The sequence below is a fragment of the Malaclemys terrapin genome, chromosome 1, assembly GCF_027887155.1.
Source record: "Malaclemys terrapin pileata isolate rMalTer1 chromosome 1, rMalTer1.hap1, whole genome shotgun sequence".
NCBI classification, from domain to species: domain Eukaryota; kingdom Metazoa; phylum Chordata; order Testudines; family Emydidae; genus Malaclemys; species Malaclemys terrapin.
Window position 1 is genome coordinate 250,149,151 of NC_071505.1, and position 23,408 is coordinate 250,172,558.

Here is a 23,408-nt window from a genome sequence, read left to right on the forward strand (position 1 = left end):
ATAATGTGGAGGCATTTCCCCACTACACATGGGGTGATATTTATCCTGTACATAGGGTCCTGCACAGGGCCTATGCACCACATAAGCCATATTGTATACACCTTAAGTGGGATTGAAGTCCTGCAGAGATTTTTTGTGGCATTAGGCCCAGAAGTGCATTTGACCCAAGGTATTGTGAGGCTTAGTACATTAATGTTACTGAAGCTCTTAAAGTCTCACATGCAAAGTATTAATATTCTGAATCTCTTCGGTGTTGATTGTAGATACAGCGATGAAGAGGCTTTTTCCTTGTTGAATGCTCAGCCTAGTTTATTTGGTAGCACTGGGAGGAGACACTAAGTGTTTGTAAAAACATCTTGCATTTGAAGAAGTGAGGTTCTTACCCATGAAAGCTTATGCTCCCAATACTTCTGTTAGTCTTAAAGGTGCCACAGGACCCTCCGTTGCTTTTTACAGATTCAGACTAACACGGCTACCCCTCTGATACTAAGCATTTGGTTTGTGCCACTGAGGTACATGTTTCTGGTTATGAGTTATGGGACTGACCCCAAAGCCTGTTGAAATCCTTTAACTTCGACGGGATTGGGATCAGGCTCTGTGAAAGGCAACCCTTACCAGCAGAGCCCTGCCTATTGGCAAGGGAGGGGTGAGGCTGGTGGTTTCTCTTTTTTTTCTGCAACTCTGCCCTGTGGGATTAATCCCTTCTTTTGTGGCTCAACCCTCCAGCCAGGTCACACATTCTAATTCATCCCTTTAGGGGTATGCAAAGAAAAGTCCAATAATGGAGAAGTCTCCTTAGCGCCAGGATTCAGAGTCTGGACCATGGTGTATTCAGGGTCTTCCCCAGCTGGATTCCCCACTGAGAAGGGAGACCCTTATTGTTGTTGCCCCATCTTCAGGAGTTGATAGGGCCCGCTCTTTCCACTGGACTCCAATACAGAGCCAAAGGTGAGCAGCTACATTCTGTACTTTGGGGTGCTAAATAGCTGCCTCCCTGGATCACATCCTACCTGAGTTCTCCTTCTCCCCCACCCCCAGAATAAATTAAAGAACTGAAATGAAAATAAAGTTGCTGAGCTTCCCAATCACCAGTCTCTCCTTTGCAGGCTTGGTTAGGTCTCAGGCAACAAGAGCTCCAGAGCTATGTCATGTCCTTAGAGCTCAGAGGAGAGCTCCACTGCTTGACTCTTTGTGAGCAGTTCTGCTTCTCCTTTTAAGCGCCTCCTCCAACTAGTGCAGGCTTTGTAGGTGCAGATTGGCAGGGCTTCTTGGGCCCAGAGCTGCTCTTTAACCCCTTGTTCTCCATTGTGGGATTTGTATATCCATGACAAGTCCACAAAGAGGAAAATTCATCTTGGCCTTCAACAAGAAACAGATTTGGGACCGGGAGATTTTATATCAGTTCCATAAAGGGAAATGCTTTTGTTCTTATTTCTGCTTAGTTTGCAAGTTGCTTCCAGTAACTTCAGCTTCTACTGTCCACTTATTTGATTGCTGTCTCCAGTGAACTCAGATTCTTATTAATGTAAAAACATATCATGTCAAAATAACAATGTTACAGAATTTGCATGTAAAGCACAAAATGCATTTCCTATTTGAATGAAAATTTACTCCAGTTCATTAATCTGTTTTGCTTTGCATTGGATAAGCTTTCTGCAAAAGGGGGGAAGTGTATGTAATGAAGAACACCATGATTGGAACTGTGGGAACCTTCATAACATTTTTATCATAGATGACAGAAGACCATCCCTCCACACTTGTGTGGGATTGTTCACTACTATAATCTCAAGTGCTAAAAACAAAACACTGAGGGAAAAACTGTTGGCCTTTTCAGTAGAGGTTAATGTAGACGCTATAAGAGGCATCACAACTATTAAATGTCAAACGGAGAATGTTAACTCTGATTTACATGAATTATTACAATGATTTCACCTTAAGGGTTGGTGAAGGCTAATTTATAGGGCAATCTCAATGCACAATTCATCTATGGATACCGTTAATGCTACAAAGTAAATATAACAATATATTTAAAATAATTAAATATACAAAGATGTACAGAAGATATGAATTGGTAGATGTATGGGTTCTCCAGCATCTTTACAAGACAAGCTGCAAGTACAGCTGGGTAAATTTTTTGTGTGTGCAATACTTCCCTTGCCAAAAAATTTTACAATTTACAAAAAAAAAAAAAAAAAAGGGTTGATTTCAGCTAATTATTTTGGTATTTTTTTAAAAATGGAAATGTGAAAACATTGACTTTTTTCCACACAGATGTTTTATTTTGGAATTTCCCTTCATTTTATTTAAAAACAATAAACATTTTTAAACCTCAAAATCAAAACAAAACATTTCGTTTCAGCTCAAATGAATCTTTCATTTGGGGGTCAAAACCATTATTTTTTACTTTTTCATTTTGCCATAAACTTTTTTCTTGGCCTTGAGCAACATAGCTCTGTTGACCTAAGTCTCAGACATACAACAAGCCTTTTAATTTTTTTGTGGCCTGAGCACCATAAATAGTGCTCAGGCCACAATTTTAGTTGGCCTACCCTCAGAGAAGGATTCTTCCGTTGACTTAGCTGTCACCGCTGAGAAAGTGATTACCTACACTGACAGGAAAAAAACCCTTCTGTTGATGTAGGAACTGTCTATACTACAGGTTTTCAGCGGCACAGATGCATCACCATAGCTATGCGGCTGTAGTGTAGACATATCCTAAACCTCAGGCGGTTATGGTATCGTCTCTGATCCCTCCACATTTCTTTCAATCAACTTTTAGCTATGAATCTTTATATCAAAATAATTATACAGTTGGGTGTGGTACTTAGTGTATATTGTTTAATAATAATGAAAGGAAGCTTTAACTGACATTTGATTGACAGTCTAATATTTAGCCATTAACTAAATTTGGTAATTGCTAATAAAGCATTAACATACGTCTGGATCCTGCAAACACTTATCATGTATGTACAGTTAAGAATGTGCAGGAGTTGATCGCTGGCTCAGAACGATAGTTAAGATTTTGTTCTTTGGGTTCCAAAAGGCTTTTCTTCAACACCAGAAAAAGAACTGGATGGGAAAAATCAGTGGATATAACTATTTTCATGAGGCCTCAGCTGCCAAAAGCTTCTGCTTAGTGTAGGACTTGGCTGTTTCCTGAGTTCTCAAGGCTAAAAACATTTTTTTCAAGGTTGTAATGGAGTTAGGATAACTAGCAGAGTGTACTACCCAAGAATTTCCTCGAATGGGAACTTCCACTGGTTATAGTATTCTAGGCCAGCGATCTACTGCATAAAGCTGAAGTGTTTTGGTGTTTGATGGCAAGCAATATGTGATTTTTTTGTTTGTTTGCTTTTTCCTGTAGAAAGTCATGTAAAAAGCAAATGACTACCTTTGCAGTGTTGCTAGAATATGTTAATTGTATTTTCTTTTAGCAAACTAAGCATCAGGCTTGCTTAGAGTGCATTTTAAAAATTGCTTAGTACAAATACTGAGGGAAATTTAGCTGAAAACTGATTTGAAAAAAATCAGTGTCAGCAACACAATGATAACTTCTGCTATGTTGTCAAGACTGTTAAGCTGTGCTGATATTAAAACAACAAAATTGTACTCCAGTGTCTGTTTAAAATGAATAAAATAATTATCTGAAAGCTAACCCAACCAGTAAGGTAGAATATGCCTTATTTTCAACACTGTATTGCCATTGTGCATGGATGACTAGCTGACTTTGATTCAAAGGCCACAGAATTCAATAAGAGTCTTTCTAGTTATCAACCCTATACTGTGAAATTCACCCTTGTGCAAAGGGCCATTACACCAGGTTGTGAATTACTTAACTATCATAGGGGGACATAGTCATGGAAGTGCTTCCTCTACAAATAGGGTGCTCTGGGAGAAAAAAAATAACTCTAAACCTGATCCAACAAAGCACTTAAACAGATTACATAACTTTAAATACATGAGTGTTCCTGCTGAAGTCAATTAAGACCCCCAGTAAGATTAGTCATATGCATAAAGTAAAGCTTGTGCTTAAATGCTTTGCTGGATTCAGATCCAAGTGCTCTCCATAGGCCAGTGCAGCTTCACACTACCCTCAATATAGGATTGTCACTTAAAAGCACAACTGAGCCTCGTCACAGAATGCTCTCTCAACTGCCCAGTATGTTGCATTGACTAGCTTGTTTGTCACCTTGCTCTCAAACATGTCCAGGCTATTTTCATTTCACCATATGTACTTTTTATTCCTTCCCTTTTACACACACAGCCTAACATAGGCCTATTGTAGCAGGATCTTTCCACACAGCTCATCTTCTGAGCCCCCACCCTTGTTTCCTCTTCCTTCCACTTATGTCCTCCCACTTATATCATTTGCCCAGTAATTACCACCTAGGTGCTCATAATACTCCAACAGAAAGTATTTAATCACTCACAGCTGAGCCTACAGCCCTCTTCCTCTTGCAGCAATGTCAGTGATCAGAGTGCTGCTGCTAGCATTCTGTCACATAACTCCCCCCTATTTCAACTGAAACCCTTTCTTGCCTCCTGGGAGGTCTTCTTCACTGTTCAAGCCCCATCCTCATTGTGGAGTTGGGGTTCTACTGGGGCTTCTCATGTCCTTTCAGACTGGCTTTCCATGGGTCACCGGTGAGGATCTCCTGCCTTCCACCCACAAAAAGTGCACTTTGAAGGAAGAGGTTTTCCCCCCACCTCCTCTCGACTTATAGGTCATTGCACCAATCACACCCCACTGATCTCAACTCTGGTTTCTTTTGCCACCAGAGTAAGTTGTCCCTCCAGATCCTCAATTCCTGGATCTGTGTCCTCCTCTGTTTTCTCTTGTTCCTGACTCAGGACCATCAGGGTTAGTTCATCCATGAGTCCTCATTATCAGGACTCTACACCCCCTCCTCAATATGCCCTTTACCTCTAACCATGCCCATAGCTTTTTTCCTTTTGGGAATCAGCTGAGCCTCCTTCTCTTAAGTATCCCTGATTTTTAGTACTCCCTGATCTATTGCCCCCTCTTGAGATTTTCTCCCCCCACCAAGTCCTCTAGTGTCTTAGTTATATCTGGGCTTGTTAACCTATGTCTAGGGTGCTTTTTCACTTCCCCTTGAGGACTATCTGGAAGATCTACAATTGAGATTTTCCCTACCATCTTTTGCCCTTCTTACTTAAGGGAAACTAAGTCTGTTCCATTCCTATCATGACCACATAGGGTAGTGACTTTAATACACCTACTGTCTGCCACTTAAATCTCCCTCTCACCTCCAATAGAATGAAGGCCACAGGGAAATATTCTTTTCCACGTGTGCACAGTGGGATGGTTATCATCATCCCTCTTTGTTGCCACTGTGGTTTAATCAAGGTGATCACTACTAGGATACATGCAGCTTCTGAGTCTACCACGCTCCTTGCAGTTCTCCAACTTATTCTGATGGGAACTGTCTTTATCCCAGACCCACCTTTTACACCTCCTGCAATTCATTATGATTATCTTAGCAGGTCTGGCTTAGTTCAGCACCTGCAGTCCTGTTCTCTCAGGAACAATGACAGGTTTAATCAGTGATCTGCTAGCCTTCATTTAAAGCAAAGTATTATTTATTCAGAACAAAGGTTCTTTCTGAAATGCTTATGTTAAAAATTCTAAACAGTTTACATGCAGGTCTGAGTTTGCCAGGCAGTCACGCATCTCCCACATTGAGACCTTGATGAGAACAAAGTACTTCAAACTCTTCCCACTGGGTCGGTCTCTCTTGGTTAGAGTATCATACCAATGTGAGTGATACCCCTCTCTTATGTCAGGTTGGTCCCTTTATAAAGTTCTCAGTTCTACGCAGAATATGCAATTTCCCCTGGGATTAAGTGAGGGAGGCTTCTCCAGACTTGTTGCCTGCCTAGGAATCTGCAATAATTGCCCTCCACCCCAGTGCTTTTAGTTCCTCCAGGAAATTCCTGTAATCCCTCTTCCCACACAGATACATATAACATGTATAAAGTTGAAACAATAATCACAAAGGTATTTCATGTGTCTGTAATAGACCACAGCAAGTATTTGAATATTTGGAGTTGTGCTCATTAGTTTCAGTTGTTGGGAAACAGGTCACATGGTATGGACAAGTGTAAGAAAGTCAGGGTGAAATCCTGGTCCCAATCAAATCAATGGGAGTTTTGCTATTGACTTCAGTGGAGGCAGCATTTCATCCTAGGTGTCCTGTGCAAATACTTGTGTTTATAAGTTAAAATCTTGCTTTCTAGCAATATTTTTGTTTCCTTAAATCACTCTTTCCAAATATTCTTACTAAAGTATCATACTCCCTTAGAATATCTGTAGACGGCAAATAACAACAGAGCATAAAATCACCCGAGATCCATCTATTCTTTATTCAGGTGAGTATTTGTGAATTTTTAAAGGTATTTAGACAGCTCTAAGAGTTATGCACATGAGTGGTGTGAACTGACCTCAGAGGTTGATGAAGAGTTTTCCTTTACATTCAGTGGCCCAAACATTTCCTTTTTTTCTGTTAGCAAATGAAATGTTATGAAAAGTTATTACTGTGTCGCCCACTTAAATGAAATCACACTCCAAAACAAAATGTATAAGGAAGCATATTACCTCATGGGAATAAATTAAATGAGAATAAACTTCCTAAAACAGTAAACTTCCACTAATATTCTAAAACCTTTAGTAAGTACAGCTGAGGCCTCTCTCCATGTGTTAATTATTAAATTTCTGAGTGGAAAGAGGTCTTAGAGGGAATCCCCAACAATAAGTATATCTGCAAAATTATCTGTTTTCTGGGTGACAAATCGATTTTCCCCAAACACCATAACACTTTGAAATAAATGCTTGTTTAAGAAAAAATATATTAAAAGTCTAGTCAATTATTAAAATTCAATTATCCATACAGTTTCAGGAAGTAACATGAAAGTTGTTGTTACAGTCTAGTGTAGCATATGCAAAGTAACTGCCAAGATGTATCTGCTGAGAACAATATAGTTTCATAGTCTTTGGTACTAAGCTTGCTTCTGTAAAAACAACCAACCAAAACAAGCACTAAAATCCTTCTCAGACAATGTTTCTTTATGACTGCATTTTAGCAAAGGAGAGTAATTGAGCACATTGGATGAAGAATCATTTTCCGTTCACAGGTAGCATCTGTTTCAGCTGATGAGAGTTTCTGCTTTTCTTTCTCTATTTTTTAGGTCTGTTGGATAATGAGAATGAAAAGAGCCAGCTGTTAAATTTACTTCAAAATTCATGATGACTTAGTCATTTATATCATGTAGAGATAATGAAAGATAAAGAATAGTGTAGAGATCAGAAAATGACAGGCCAGATGAGAATATCAATTTAGTCTGGTTCTTTATGTAAGTCAGAATCTCAACAGAAAACAATATGTAGTTTTACTACTAAGCTTTAAAATTTAGTTTTTATTCTTCATTAAAAGTATGTTGCTCCATTAATTAGCAGGTTACAGAAACAATGAAGAGACAGAAATACACAGTACAGGACAAAAAAGTGTGAAAATAAAAATGTGGCTTCCAAAATGGCTGAAAGAAAAGACACCAAAGATTTTCTTGCAGTTATAGAAACTATTTTTCTATTAATTTTACCAGATAAGGGCGTTTTCATTGAAGGAATAGATTAAATGATGGAATGGCACTGCTGCTATAGGAAAGAGACAAAGATAAATATAAATCATTTACACACTATATTTTTGCGAGCCATGTTACCTGAGCAGCCATGAATGCAATAGCTTATATTGATAGCAAATGTCACAATCAAACTTTGTGTAACCCTTCTGCCAGTCAGAGTTGCCAGCAACAAGGGCCAGGTTCAGTAACTAGGGGTTCCTTTTCAACAATGTAGCACAAAACTGGATCGAGGCCCCACCCAGTGACCTGGGAAAATTACACACCTCCCACTGGGCACCTCTAAGAAGCAATACTTCCCCTTTTGCAAGCACAGAGTCTGAATGTAGCAAAAAACTTTTAATAAAAGGAGGGAAATAATGTGGCATTAATTTGGGGAAACATCACAAACAGGTTTTATAAACATAAACCATGATCAAAAGACTCACTATCAAGTAAGTTGAGCAGTGTCCTTTTCCCCTCAGGTTCTTAAATTCAGCAACCCAAAAATCCCTTTAACCTGCCTGTCCCTTCTTTGCACCCCACTCACAGTTGCTGTCCTGGGCCAGTGCAGCCCCAGAGTTCAGAGGTGCATCTGCAGAGATGACCTTCCACCCTGGGTAAGGAGGCATCTTACTCATTCTACTGCTCGGGCACTCACTCGCCACCCCTCTCTGCGAGGCTCTGCTCTGGTACTCTCCGCCAGCTGCCATGCTGGCTGCTCATCACACCTCCCTGCCAGCCACACCAAGATGTCTTCAGGGCCTCACACTTAACACAGCTCTCAGTGATTTCAGTTGTTAGAGGGCAAGCCTCACTGTTGGATCACACTGGGCAGTCTCTTGCATCAGCTCTGCAGCATGTAACAAGACTCTCAATTGAGTTTAAATTAGCTCGGATATTGCACAGTGAAGAGAGGAAGTGTCAAATGGTACCTGGGGCCCATAGGCAAGGGCCACACCACCAGGTGCAAGGACCTATCCCCATCCTTTCACAAGTCACTGGGCTTTGAAACCCATGTTCCCTGCCTAGTGACTGCTGTTTAGTGGAGGGTGGGTCCCTCAATCGGGAACTGCCAAGTACAGTTCTGCTGCCCTTGATTCACACAACAAGGATAACAACCCTTTATTACTCCTGCCCCAATAACAAGGAGATGAGATCCCACACCAACCAACAGTGACCATTTGGGCAAGCAATCCCATCATGCTGATCACCAAGGCACAATAGGTGTGCCCATGCAAACAAGATCAGCTCCTGAAGTCCTTTTCCACAGCTCACTACTAGATATCAGGGGAGAGCTCATTCACAATCTGCTTACATCTGTATTATTCTTCACGGTAACTAAAGGAATATGACCAAAGTTCTGGTTCAGACTTAAGACAAATGCTTAGAGACTACACATGTTTTAAACTTCTCAAGCAAGAATGCAAGATCCAAAGAAAAGTGGAACTGCAGGCTTAACAAGATTAATGATAAATCCCATATAATGACATGACTACTAAATTCCCCTGCAACAAATCTGAGGAGGATTTTGCCATTCTTGAACTGATGCATTTGTGGGATAATGTTTGCTAATGGATAAAGTTCATTTAATACAATATGTGGTGTGCTTCTACAACAATCACTTAAGTATATTAAAGGGGAAATTTACCTTCAAGGTCCTGTGCATCACTTAAACCTGATGTTAAGAAGTCTTCATAATTCAGTTCTCTGTAAACATACTTTATAGAAATGGAGGCACATTTACACCGCATATAAAGCATTGGGGGATTTTGACTCTTCCCTTTATCCTACATTTTTATGATTGGATTTTCTCTCCATGAATTAATTCTGATTTTGTTTGAGAGAAAAGCTTCCCGCAGTTCCCATTGGCCAGGAACGGTGAACTGTGGCCACTGGGAGCTACAGGCAGCCGTGCCTGTGGACAGTCAATGTAAACAAACTGTCTCGCAGCCCGTCAGTGGATCACGCTGATGGGCCGTGTGCGGCCTGCGGGCTGCAGGTTGCCCACCACTGGTGTGGACGGATTGTTTTTACAAAAAGGGAATAATTATTTTACACTGTGTAAAAATGTGTGGTCTGACACTGCTTCCTTTTGCAGTGGTGTTGTAGGATAGTTATTCATTTTTTATTTACAGTAATTGGGACCAGCTAAAGGGTTTGTTGCACAGTACTCTCACTATAGTGTGATACAAGTATAGTATAATACAAGATAACTTGTATTATCTCAGTTATGTTCCACTTACTGTATAAAATAATATGTAGTTTCATCCATGGAAAAACAAAGCAACAATTTGCTTTTCTTTAATTTCATTTTAGTTTACGCAACCTCATTAAGAATGTAAAAATAATACTTTTAAAAAGCACATTTCATTTTAGAGCAGTGCCCACAGTTTACAATATTACTTAAATCTATTTATCTGGACAACATCTACATTTTCCAATTCTTCTGCCAGCAAACACTTTAAAAAGCAAATTAAACAGTTAATGTATTCATCTATAAAGAGATGTTGCACAATTAACACAGTAGATCTTTAATTAAATGATTTTCAATTATTATAAATGATGTATTTTTTCTTAAGTATTCAATTAAATTGCACTCATTGTGATTAATATCTCTGAACTTATCGGGTTTTTTTAAGTAGAAAAACAAATAAATCATTCACAAGACAACTTTGGTTAATAATGATTTGGGAAACAGTCTTAAGTCAAATTCAATCTGTTGCACAGCAAACTGTTAGGGATGGAAGAGTAAGTTCAAATAAATTACAAGATCAGACTTTATGGGCTTAAAACTTACTCTCAGAATTAACCATCTGAAAGACCTAAACATGTCTGTTGGAATGTTCCTTCTTTAAATTGTAAACTAGGGAAAGCACATCATAACTACTACCTTGGAGCATCAGCATCATTGAAAAATCAACACAGTAACAGATAAGGTGTTGGGGTAGAAAGATAGATGACCAATATCTTGGCCAAAATTGGAGCCTTATATCCAGATCTTTTTGAATTTTCAGGAGGGTTCGGATTGGAAGCTTAAGATCCAAACCTGTTTCCAGATGAACTAGGAGAGACCGTTTTCCAGATGTGGTTTGGATGTGCCAAAACACCCTCTTTAAAAACAAACATACAAAGAACAGCTTGTGAGATTTCGATGTCATCAAATACTAACCTGTAAGTAAAAAAAAAAGGCATGATCCATATCTGAACCCATAGCTCCTTCTCCATATTTTACTATATGCAAAATACAAGAATTACCATATTGAGTCAGAGCATTGCCCATCTCGCCTGGTATCCTCTCTCCAACAGTGGCCTGCACAAGAGCTTCAGGGGGAGTGTATAGAACAGGGCAATCATGGAGTGATCCACCCTTGTCTTCCTCTCCCAGATTTTGGTAGTCAGAGGTTTAGGCATGAGCATGACCACCTAGGCTACCAGCAATTGATGGACCAATCCTTCAATTTTTTGAACCCAATTATACTTTTGGTCTTCACAACATCCCAAATCAATGAGTTTGACAGCTTAATTGTATGCCATGTGAAAAAGTTCTTCCTCTTGTTTGTATTAAACCTACTGCATATTAATTTAATCAGGTGATGCCTTTTTTTATTGTATGAAAGGGTAAATGACACTTTTTTCACACTACTTATGCTTTTTAGATCTCTATCATATCCCTCCTGAGTAATTTCTTTTCTAAGCTGAACAGCCCTACATTTTATTGTATCTCCTCATTTGGAAGCCCATTCATTACACTTAATCATCTTTATTGAACCATTTCTATTCTACTATATCTTTTTCTGAGATGGATAGAACTGGATACAGTACTCAAGGTGTGGGTGTACCATGGATTTATATTTTAACATTATGATAATTTTTCTCTTATTATGTATCCCTTTCCTAATAGTTCCTAGCATACAGTTTGCCTTTTTGACCACTGCTGTGCATTGATCACATGTTTTCAGAGAACTGTTTGTGGTGACTCCAAGATCTCTTCCATTGATGGTAACAGCGAATTTACAACCAATCTTTGTATGTGTACATTAGGGATTCTTTTTTCCAATATGCATTACTTTGCATTTATCTGTGTTGAATTTCATCTGCCATTTTGTTGCATAGTGATCTGGTTTTGCAAGCTCCCTCTTACTCCTTGCAATCTGCTGTGGATTTAACAATCTGGAATAATTTTGTATCATCTGCAAACCTTGCCAGCTCATATTTAACCTCTTCATTCAGATGGTTAATGAACCTTCAGAACTCTTGGGTGAATACCATCTGGAGCAGTGACTTATTACTCTTTAATTTATCAATTTGTTCTAAAATATTTTCCATCAACACATCAATTTGGGACTGTAATTCAGATTTGTTGTGCAAAAGGAATAGCTTTGATATGGATATCTCTACCACTTCCTCTTCAGTGAATAGCGATGCAAATAATTAATTTAGTTTCTCTACAATGACCTTGTCTTCCTTGAGTGCTCCTTTAATACCATTATCATTTATAGGCCCCTCTGTCTATTTGGCTGGCTTCCAATGTACTTAAATAAATTTTTACTGTTAGTTTTTGCATCTTTAGCAAGTTGCTTCTCAATATTTTTCTTGGCCTGCCTTAGTATACTTTTATATTTTTATTGCCAGGGTTTGTGCTCTGTCCTATTTTCCTCATTAGGATTTGATTTCCAAATTTTAAATGATACCTTTTTTTTTTTTGCCTCTAATGGCCTCCATTACTGTGCTGTTTAACTATGGTGGAATTATTTTGGTCCTCCTACATTTTTTGATTTGGGGGTTACATTTAGTTTGAGCCTCTATTATGGTCTTTTTAAATAGTCTTCCTGCTGCTTTCAGGCATTTTTACCCTTCCAGCTGCTCTTTTAAATTTCTTTCTAACTAGCATCTTCATTCTTTCGTAATTCCCCTTTATAAAGTTAATTGTTACTGTGATGGGTTTTTCTGGTATCTCCTCCTTATGAGAAAGCTACATTTAATTACATTATGGTCCCCATTACCAAGTGATTCAACTCTAGATACACGAATGAAGGAGTGTGTGTGAGAGAGTGTCAAGACTCAGGAAGAAAAAAAGACAAAGAGAATTTGAGGATGCAGATTAAAGCAAGATTCTGAGAATAAAGGAATTTCTAGGATGGGGAGAGAAATGGAAAGGGAGAAGCAGGGAATTCTGAAGGCGAGAAAATACACATCAATCCTGCAAACATTTCATGTAATGAATGGGACTAGTTAATGGCATAGAGCTCAACTGATGGTAGAGGGCTCATATCTCTAGCAAACAAAGGCATAACAATGGCAAGAGGTTGATCCTAGACAAATTCAGACTACAAATAAAGTGCAAGTTTTTAACAAAGATAGTGATTAAAAATTGGGAAAACAAGAGATATGGTGGATTCTCTATCACTTGTAGACTTTAAATCAAAATTAGATATCTTTTCTAAAAGATATGTTCCAGTTCAATGACAAGTTATTGGGCTTGATGCAGGAATTACTAATGAAAATCTTTTCCATGGCCTTTGTTCTGCAGGAGGTCAGATTAGATGACCAGAAATGTCAGTCCTGACTTTAAACATCTATAGTTTTCCTCATGTGTGAAAACTTCTATTTTCATTTGAAATTTTTAAGCAAATACAAAATACTGTTGGCTTTCTCCATCTGCGACAGCCTGAGGTACTGCGACAGCCCATCATGAAATTCTAGATTCATACATTCATACATTGTAAGGTCAGAAGGGACCATTATGATCATTACACTGACCTCCTGCAGAATACAGGGCATAGCATTTCAGCCAGCAATTCCTATATCAAGCCAATAAATTCTGACTGAACTAGTGCAATAGGGAAAAATATCTTTGCCCCACCCAACAGAACCAACAACCACTCCCAAAAGCTTCAGTTAATTTTAGAGGAGAACAAATATAGTACCCAGTGCCTCAAACCTGATCCTCTCAGATGCTCAGAGGCGTTAACTCCCATTAGCTAAATAGGGGTTGTTACTTCTTAATAACATTGCATGAGAACTCAGAACTCTACAGGACTAGGCCTAGCAAGAGCAGGAGTAGCAGATGAGATGTTTTTAATACAGCTAATTTGTGTCATATTTAGGCCCCAATTTAGCATAGCGTTTAAATACACTCTTAAGCCCCATTAAAATCAATGGGAGCTAAACACATGTTTAAGTGTTTTGCTGAACTGGGACCCTAGTGACATTTTGGCATACGCTGTACAGGCTGCAACATTTATTACACAGTTTAAAAATCTCAATTTACACAGAACACAATGTTTATTAATAAGGTGGATGTTATAAATCAAAATTGCATCTTTGTTTGTGTCACTTAATCTAAAACATTTCTACATTTCACACCAACAGAACTCCACTGGCCATCACATACAGTCCCCAGCTAAAACCTCTCCAACAGATCATCAGTGATCTACAACCCATCCTGGACAATAATCCCTCACTTTCACAGGCCTTGGGTGGCAGGCCAGTCCTCGCCCACAGACAACCTGCCAACCTGAAGCATATTCTCACCAGTAACTACACACGGCACCATAGTAACTCTAATTCAGGGACCAATCCATGCAACAAACCTCGATGCCAACTCTGCCCACATATCTACACCAGCGACACCATCACAGGACCTAACCAGATCAGCCACATCATCACCGGTTCATTCACCTGCACGTCCACCAATGTAATATACGCCATCATATGCCAGCAATGCCCCTCTGCTATATACATCGGCCAAACTGGACAGTCCCTACGTAAAAGGATAAATGGACACAAAGCAGATATTAGGAATAGCAATATATAAAAACCTGTAGGAGAACACTTCAACCTCCCTGGACACACAATAGCAGATTTAAAGGTAACCATCCTGCAGGAAAAAAAACTTCAGGACCAGACTTCAAAGAGAAACTGCTGAGCTTCAGTTCATCTGCAAATTTGACACCATCCGCTCAGGATTAAACAAAGACTGTGAATGGCTAGCCAACTACAAAAGCAGTTTCTCCTCCCTTGGTTTTCACACCTCAACTGCTAGAAGAGGGCCTCATCCTCCCTGATTGAACTAACCTCGTTATCTCTAGCCTGACTCACTCTTGCTTGCATATTTATACCTGCCTCTCGAAATTTCCACTACATGCATCCGAAGAAGTGGGTATTCATCCATGAAAGCTCATGCTCCAATACGTCCGTTAGTCTATAAGGTGCAACAGGACTCTTTGCTGCTTCTACATATTTAAGTAATACTGATTGTTTCAAACCTTTATACAAAAAAAGTGACACATTTAAGAAAAATAATGAAAATTACTGAAACAATAATAAACAAACCAACACAAAAATTAGCTCTGCTTTCCCTTCCATGTCATTGTTATGAGGAAATGGCTAATGACGCGAATCCATTCCAATCAAAGGATTAACAGCCAACAATATAGTAACCCAAACAGGAAAATAATACAATATAAAACAGACCTTTCTTGCAAATACAAATATATGAAACTTGCTAAGTCTCATTAAGACTTGCCAGCTTGAATCTGGGAATTGGAACTAAAACAAAAGGATGAGGAAGAGAAGGAGGAGAATGGGAAACAGGTGAGCGGGAGGATCCATTCTCCCTGAGAGCCAGAAGCTATTTTTAAACCCAGAGCAGTCCAGCTGGTTGCAGGACAGCATTGTGGCTGAGCGTGATGATGGGGAAGGCACCTCTGGTGAGTATGAAATTCCAATCAAACTGTAGGGGTTGCATGTGCTTATATTTTATATTTAATATGAAGAAAAAGTGAGATGGGGTGGGTATCTGATTCCCAGGCGCTTCTCCAGTTATGCAGAGGGTGCCCCCCTGGAAAAGATTTTTATATGCACAGGATGGAGATCTCCAGGAAACTTACATGGAGGTAGTCTGCAACCCTTTCCAGAGGTTTCTGGGGTGGGCTGCTTTATTTATTTATTCCACACTATGACACTTTCCCATGCCATTCCAGTATTAATTCTGCTGGCATCATTGCAGTACACAGCATAGTAGAAGAAGGATCAGGTCTATACCCAGACGCTTGCAGTATCTGCTCCCTTGCTGCCTGTGTTACCCTCAGGAGACTGAAATCGAATAGGGTCACCTAGGAGAGACAGTGGACGTGTTCATTCCAAGTGCTCATACCACAAACAATAGAGAAAGTGCCCCCCAACCATGGTGATTTCTGGGTCCCTCAACCTTGGTTTCCCTAATATGGCAGTGGTTTAGGTGGCAGGGATCGGCATTCACCTAAGAATCTGCAAGCCCAGGGAGACTGCTACCATCAGCATGAAGGGAAGGGGTGTGTGGGTTTCTTCTCATTGCCGCAACCCACTGCCATACTCCCAGAGCAATCTTGGATATGGACCACACTTTGGGAGGCTCAACACTGGTCCCTGGTCTCCGCACACTGTCCACGTTGCTAAGGGGAGGGGGCATTGTCCACCTGCCCACCTTCTGCTCCCAATGTGGGTTGCCTACATGTTGCAGTACAAGGCCTATTGCCTGCATCCCTGGGCTATACTCACCAAGGCTGGGATAGCAAAACGCTTCATTGAATAGCTAGGGAGACTGATTATGTTCTGTCTTGCACTTCAGTGGAATAAGAGGAGTGATTTTTAAATAGTAACTTTATACTAGACCAGTGGTTCTCAAACTGTGGATTGGGACTCCAAAGTGGGTCACAACCCCATTTTAATGGTGTCTCCAAGGCTGACTTAGACTTCCTGTGGCTGAGGGCTGAAGTCAAAGCCCAGCCCCACTGTCGGAGGCTGAAGCCAAAGCCTGAGGGTTTCAGCCCTGTGCGTTGGGACTCAGATTACAGGTCCCCTGCTGGGGCTGAAGCCCTTGGGCATCAGCTTCTTCCCCCTATACCCCAGCACTGTGGGGCTTGGGTGGGCTCAGGCTTCAGTTCCCTCTCCTGGGGTCATGTAGTAATTTTTATTGTGAGAAGGGGGGGTCAAGGTGCAATGTTTGAGAACCCCTGTACTAGACCCTCGGTGTGCACTGACAATAGTTACCTTGTGCTTTGCATACCTGACAGTCGAAAGTTTAGCTTTCAGCTCATCCTCCAAACTGGTGCAGAGGCTTTCCCAGATTTGAACATGAAAAAAGAGAATGTATGGTGTCATGTTCAACAGGATAATGAATGCCTTTGGGACAGCTGACATGGAGCTAAGAGCCTGGAGGATTTCACTGTCTGAAAAACTGGACATGGACATGGAGCAATGTTCCCTTTAATTTTTCCATCCATATTCGGAATAAAATTTTTTATGTGCACTGAGGTATGTGGGGATGTGCGCCACCAATAGATACAAAAAACCTAGATATATATATTTTAAAAGTTACTATAGGAATAATTACTCCAGCTAGGACAGGTTAGGAATTTTCTACTCAGATTAAATTTACATATAAGAGAGAAATAAAAATTATGAAATGCACAGACCAGTCAAAAAACTAAAATAACACACTTTGAAAGAATAAAATGACAGAGAATATATGTACATTGCAGGAAGTACCAAGAAGTAACAACAACATTAATACAAGTATGTGTTGGGAGTTGTGTGAAAGACTGTGTGTGTGTGTGAGTGACACAGAGACTGTGTGTGTGTGTGTGTGTGTGTGTGTGTGTGTGTGTGTGTGTGAGTGAGAGAGAGAGAGGGAGAGAGAGAGTGTGTGTGCTGGCTGCTAGGGAAGTTTCTGAGAGATGCTCTGCACTGTCTCTTTAAAGCACTCACTGAAAGCTCTCCTGATCCTCTTAAGCCAGGTTCCCCTCCCACACTTTGCATAGATGGGGTACATGGGCAGGTGGGAGGAGGAGAGACAGAATGTGTGTGTGTGTGAAAGTGAGAGAGAGAGACAGAGACAGAGACTGTGTGTGCTGGTTGCTGGGGAAGTCTCAGAGACTGAGCACTGTCAATTTAAGGCATTCACTCACCACTCAGAAGTCATGTTCAGACCTCAGAGCTGCTGTGAGTCCTGAGTCCTGTCCCCTCTCCCCTGCTCTGTGGAGATGGGGTAGATGAGCAGGTAGCAAGCAGAGGGCGGGGAACACTGTGACATCAGCACTCCCCTCCCCCAATCTGTGCAGCCAGCAGGAGGGTCCCAAGAGAAGCTGCAGGAGCAAGGTGTCTGTAAAGCAGTGGGGGGAGGGGCACCTGAACACATGCTGCCGGATGTGTGCAGCTCTGCTAATTAAATGTGAGGGACTTGAATCACTCCTGGGTGGCTGCCTGACCACGCAGCTTAGAGTGAGAGGAGGACAGCAGCCCAGGAGCATCAATGTGACACACAGGATGAGATGCTGCAGATTATGAAGGACCAATCAGACACATGGAAGTGTCTGGTTGAGTTTCAAGAGAAACAGCTTGAGGGTAGATGCGCTTTGCAGCCCCTGCAGAATGGCCTGCAAACATCGCCATATTTCCAATCCTTCTCCCACAAATGTTCCAGGAGGTGGGGAGGGTGGGTGCCGGGTGGAAACTGAGGTATCTTTTCCACTCAAACCGGGGGAGGGTATTAAGAACAAAAGGAGGCATTTCAAAGACCTTTGATGGGAAAGACTACTGTGCTATTACAGACAAGCTGCCTTGGTTTCTCCCCTCCCAATTTTATCTCATGGTTTGTCCAAGGTTACCACTTACTTTATGTTTGTGCAATAAAAGTCAACATTTCCATGGATGCGGGGCTGGGGTGGGGGGGAAGGAACAGGGAAATGGATGCAATTGAGAGGATGATATGAAAAGGCACAACGCAGATAAGTGGCACACATTACTATGACTCATTACTGAAATGGGTTTTCAAAGCCTCCCAGAAACACAGAGCTCCTTGCTGGGCTCTTCTTATTGCCCTGGTATCTGGCTGCTCAAAATTTGCTGCCAGCCCATCTGCCTCCATACCCCACCCCTGCGGAAACTTCTCTCCCTTTGCCTCACAGATATTTATGGAGTAAACAGCAGGCAGTGATAACAATAGGGATATTGGTTTCACTGAGGTCTAACCTAGTAAGTAAACTGCACCAGCGACCCTTTAAATGTCCAAAGTCACATTCCACCACCAACTGGCACTTGCTCAGCCTATTGTTGAACCACTCTTTACTGCTGTCCAGGTGGCCGGTGAACAACTTCATGAGCTATAGGAGAAAATGGTAGGCTGGGTCTCTGAGGATCACTATTGGCCTTTCAACATCATCAGTGGTTATTTTGTGATCCAGAAAGAAAGTCCCTGATTGCAGTTTTCTGAACAGACCTGTGTTCCTGAAGATGTGCACATCATACACCTTTCTCGACCATTTCACATTGATGTTGGTGAAACACTCCCTGTGATCCACCAGTGCTTGCAATACCATAGAAAAGTATCCTTTTTGGTTTATGTACTCTCTGGCAAGGTGGACTGGTGCCAAGATAAGGATATGAGTGCCATTGATTGCCACACCACATTTAAGGAACCCCATCATGTCAAAACCATCCAGTACGTCCTGAACATCCCCCAGGGTCACTACCCTTCTTAGCAGAAGTTGATTAATGGTCCTGCATACTTGGATCACAACAGCGATCCAACTCTAAATTGATTCCTTACTGACCGGTAGCAGTCTGGCATTGCAAACTTTCACACAGCGTTCAGCATTCACTTTTCCACTGTCAGAGCAGGTCTCATTTTAGTGTTGTTGCACTTCAGGACTGGGAAAAGCTCTGCACAAAATTCCTAGAAAGTGGCCTTCTGCATTCAAAAGTTCTACAGCCAGTGCTCGTCATCCCATAACTGAATAATGATGCAATCCCACCAGTCAGTGCTCATTTTCCAGGACAAGAAACGGTGCTCCACTGTGTTCAGCTGCTGCCCAACTGCCACAAACAACCAGGAATTGTTAAGTTCTATGACTTGCACCAGGGGTGCTTGAAGGACATTGCAATATTCTGCACAGTGGCTCCTGTCTTGACTCTGGAAATACTGCAGGATAAGGCACGAGATGTTTGTAATGCTCACAACAAGACTACATACCTGAGAAGGATACATGCTTCTCAGACTATGGCATACAATCGGCTAAGCCAGCCTTTTGAAAAAAAGGCATGAAAAAGTATGGTTTGTTGCCATTGATATCAGGGAAGGGAGGGAAGGAGGGAATAAATTGCATCAAGGGACTTTGAAGCCATGTTCCCATTCCCCCCTGCAACAATGTTTTTGTCCCGCGAGGCATTGCAAGCCTTCCCCAAACCTTCTGCGGCTAGTTGCACTGTGTGATAACTACACACAATACACTGCTCTGTGCATCGATGCAAGTGCTGCTAGTGAGGAGGCACTCCACCAATGCAATGAGCATGGTATGGATAAGCCCAATCGACTTAATTGCTGCAGCAGCTGGATGTCAACTTAAATTAAGTTGATTTAACTTTGTAGTGTAAATACGTCCTAATTAAAATGTAATCCTTCCAGATACTTAGAATGGTTAATGGGTATTTTCTAACACTGTTTCTCTCACAGGACCCAATCCAGCAAAGTACTTTGTGCCCTCAGCTCCTGTTGACTTTAATGGAAGTTGAGTTGAAGGTACTCAGCAGCTTGCAGAATCAGACTCTGACTTATTTTGGTGTGATAGGTGGGGTTCTTTTTAAATTCTGCCTTTCCCTGGTACAAAGCAGCAATGTTTGAAAAGGAAAGCAGAGAAAGATGAGTCAGAGGGGATATATGGTGCTGTGACTGTAAGGACAGTCTGTGTATTTATATGTCACTTCTTTTCTATGCCACCATTTGTTTTTTGTTGTAGAAATGCAGTCAGCTGGAAGAGTTCTTATGCTATAGAGACCAGGGTGGTATATTAAATAAACCCTAACTGCAAACATCTGGGGAGACAGACGTGGGAAGGTGGACATTAGTGTTTCAACTTTCCTTTATTGCATTTCTGTGCACAGTTGTTTATTTGCCAAAACTAGATATGCAGTTGTCAAAGTACTTGTTTCATTGCCTCCTGAGATTGTTTCAAAGCCCTGGAAAATCTTTGAAGAATGTCCAGATTTGCTGAACAATGTCTAGCAACTGAATTGGGAAATACACCCAAGTCAATACACAAACTTGATTTATATTCTTCTCAATACTAACAGAAAAGAAGCATCAAGCGATGAGAACAGTCACAAGGGTGTTAAAATAAAAGTGGCTGTGGTTCCCTGTACCTGGGGGGAACACCCTACACCCCCATGTTCATCCTTATAAAATGATTGTGTGGTATCCAAAGCAAAGTATGTCATGGTGGGTGTCTTTGGAAGGCTCATGATGCACTGAGCATTGTTGTTCTAGTAATATTATAGGTTGTAATTTCATGTATATAGTTATGAGGTTGAAAATGTGTCTTCATGGCTTAAAACAAGCCCAGGCAAAAACTCTCCAAGAGCAGAGTGGCAGTTCACACCTCATCAGGGCATGTGTGGGTCAAACTCAGCATAGCCTCACAGGAACAAAGGACATTGGCTTAAACAGCAAAAAAGGATCTGTTGGTATTTCGAGTGAGTCATCCCACTCCACCCCGTTCCTTTCGTCAGTTTGAGACTAAGATGAAGTAATGCTCACCTGACTCTGAAGGGGAGGGAGCAAAGCCAAGAGGGAAGAAAGAATATGATAAAAGGGAGAGACATTTGCCATGCTCTTCCTCTCTCTTCCACCTATATCTACAGACACCACTACCACAAAGCGACTGAAGCCCTGATCAAAGGGGAGAGCCTGGCTGAAGGGCAACCTGCCAGTTTGGGGTGAGAAGCATCTAAGTTTGTAAGGGCACTGAAAATGTGCTTAGAATGTGTTTTGCTTTTATTTCATTTGACCAAATCCAACTTGTTATGCTTTGACTTAGAATCACTTAAAATCTATTTCTGTAGTTAATAAATTTGTTTTTTTATTCTAACTGAAGCAGTTCATTTGGTTTGAAGTGTGTCAGAGACTCTCCTTAGGATAACAAGCCTGGTACATATCAATTTCTGTGTTAAATTGATTAAGTCATATAAGCTTGCAGCGTCCAGTGGGCATAACTGGACACTGGAAGCCGGAGGTTCCTAGGGTTGTGTCTGGGACCGGAGATATTGGCTAGTGTCATTCGATTGCACAATCCAAGGAGCAGCTTACATGCCAGAGGCTGTGCGTGAACAGCCCAGGAGTGGGGGTTCTCAGAGCAGAGCAGCGTAAGGCTGGCTCCCAGAGTCAAGGATTGGAGTGACCTAGCAGATCACCGGTCCAGATAACACCAGGTGAAGGTCACAATGGCTTTGTGTGTTTCTTAGGCCATGTCTACACTTACAAGCTTCCAGTGGCATAGCTGTACCAATACAGCTGTGCTGCAGTTAGATTGCTCAGATAACTGCCTGATGGGAGAAAGCACTCCCATCGACATAAAACAAGCTCAATAAGTGGCAGTAGCAATGTCAGTGGGAGAGTGACATAGTGCTATTCACACGAGCACTTATGATGGAGAAAAGCTATGTTGCTTAAGGGTGTGTTTTTAATGCCTCTAAGTGACAAAAGTTTTGCAGACATAAGTGCTCTTGTAGACACGGCCTTACTATATACCTTTCTGCAAACAGACCATGAAGATGTGACAGAACTGCCTCTTGGCACCTGCCATAATCCTTCTGGGTATCAAAAATTCACTCCAGACCAAAAGTCATTGACATATGGTGCCCTCTGTGAAGTGGTCTCATTTCCAAGTGAATACAATAACTTCACATCAAAATCGGAACTACTGGCAGTCTCAGCAAGGATGGCAAGCATGGGACAGGGGTTAGTCATAGAGCATGAACTATTCTTTTTCTCTAAGATATGGCTCCTCCTTCTTGGGGTGGAGTAGAATGACAGCATCATGGAATCTTGCCCCTCCACTGCCCACACTGGATATGTTTTGTAGTTTGTGACAGAGTGCTGGGCAACAACAACTGAGACTATGTCTACACTAAATCATTTACAGCAGCGCATTTGCACTGATGCAGCTGCGTCACTGTAGCACTTCTGCTGAAGACGCTCTAAGCCAGGGATTGGCAACCTCTGGCACGCGGCTTGCCAGGGTAAGCACCCAGGCAGGCCGGACTGATTTGTTTACCTGCCGCGTCCACAGGTTCAGCCGATCGCGACTCCCACTGGCCGCGGTTCGCCATCCCAGGCCAATGGGGGCTGCAGAAAGCGGCGGCCAGCACATCCCTCGGCCCACACTGCTTCCCGCAGCCCCATTGGCCTGGGACAGCACACCATGGCCAATGGGAACCGTGATAGGCCGAACCTGCGGACACGGCAGGTAAACAAACCAGTTCGCCAGGGTGCTTACCCTGGCAAGCCACATGCCAAAGGTTGCCGATCCCTGCTCTAAGCCGACAGGAGAGAGCACTCTTGATAGCTTAATAACTCCTCACTTTTTGGGAGGTGGTAGCTATGTCAGCGGGAAAAGCTCTTCCGCTGACATAGTGCTATTGTTGTCTGATTTAGGATGTTAATAATATTAATTTAGATAGTATATGTTTTAGGCTCTGCAATCTGTTTGATCAGAAGATAAAAGTTCTTGTCCCGAATCAGGCTCCACAGAATTTATAAAAGACTCTCGGGGGTATGACAGGAAGCTCACACTGAGACAGATATAGCCTTAAAGACTTTTTATTAAAATCAATGAAATAGTAATTAAATGGTAAAATAATCAGAGTTACAAAGTTACAATTGCATTACTGTTATTCAAAAGATACATATGGTAATATAGTATTATATGCTACAAAGCTTTGGTTAATATACTCAC